This window comes from Psammomys obesus, unplaced genomic scaffold, assembly GCF_907164565.1.
Source record: "Psammomys obesus unplaced genomic scaffold, mPsaObe1.curated_primary_1811, whole genome shotgun sequence".
NCBI classification, from domain to species: Eukaryota; Metazoa; Chordata; class Mammalia; order Rodentia; family Muridae; genus Psammomys; species Psammomys obesus.
This window is the reverse complement of record NW_026596134.1, coordinates 932,462-933,267: the sequence shown is the minus strand read 5'-3', so window position 1 is coordinate 933,267 and position 806 is coordinate 932,462. Positions and strand designations below refer to the sequence as shown.

At 50.2% G+C, this 806-nt stretch overlaps 1 pseudogene; it reads right to left on the bottom strand.

The window, feature by feature from the left end:
- Positions 1 to 202: 202 nt before the first annotated feature.
- Positions 203 to 332, bottom strand: LOC129665921 (thymosin beta-10-like; annotated as a pseudogene).
- Positions 333 to 806: the final 474 nt, after the last annotated feature.

Below are 806 nucleotides of genomic sequence, written 5' to 3'. Positions count from 1 at the left end.
GTGTGTGTGTGTGTGTGTGTGTGTGTGTGTGTGTGTGTGTGTGTGTCCTGCTTGAAAGGCTCTCGGACTCGTGGCATTGGCGTGGAGTACCCAGTTCACAGTTCGGCACGTGGCTCAGGTCTATCTTGCAGGTAGCTCTTTCTCCACATCACGAGGGGATCTTGGAGAAGATGGGGTGGGGTGGGGAAATCCTTCTAGGCTTTTAGGAAATTTCACTCCTTTTTTCCTGTTCAGTGGTCTCTTTGTTGGCACAGTGTTCTCCTGCGTCTTGGTTTTCTTCAATTGGCCTTATCAAAGCTGGCGACTTCCCCCAAGCCCAGCTTGTCTGCCATTTTCTTCCAATCCGTGGCATCTCGTTCCGAGCTCGAGCTCCAGGTGTCCCCAATCGGGTTGCTGCAGCAAGAGACATAGGGCATTTTCTTAATTTTGTGATTGATTGGGAAGGGCCCAGCCCATTGTGGGTGTGCCACTTCTGGAATGGTGGTCCTGAGTTTTATAAGAAAACAGGCTGAGCAAGTCATGAGAAAAAAAATCCAGTAAGTAAGCATCATTCCTTCATGCCCTCTGCAAAAGTTCCTGCTTCCAGGATGCTGCCCGGTGTGACTTCCTGTCCTGACTTCCTCCAGCGATGGACTATGAGAGGCAAGTGTAAGTCACAGAAGCTCTTTCCTCCCCATCTTACTTTTGGTTATGGTGTTTCATCACAGCAATGTTAACCCTCACTGAGACAGATGGTTTGCCACGGGCAAAGGGCAGCACTTTAACATGAGGATGCAGGTGACGGGGGTCATGGAGGTTCATGGAGC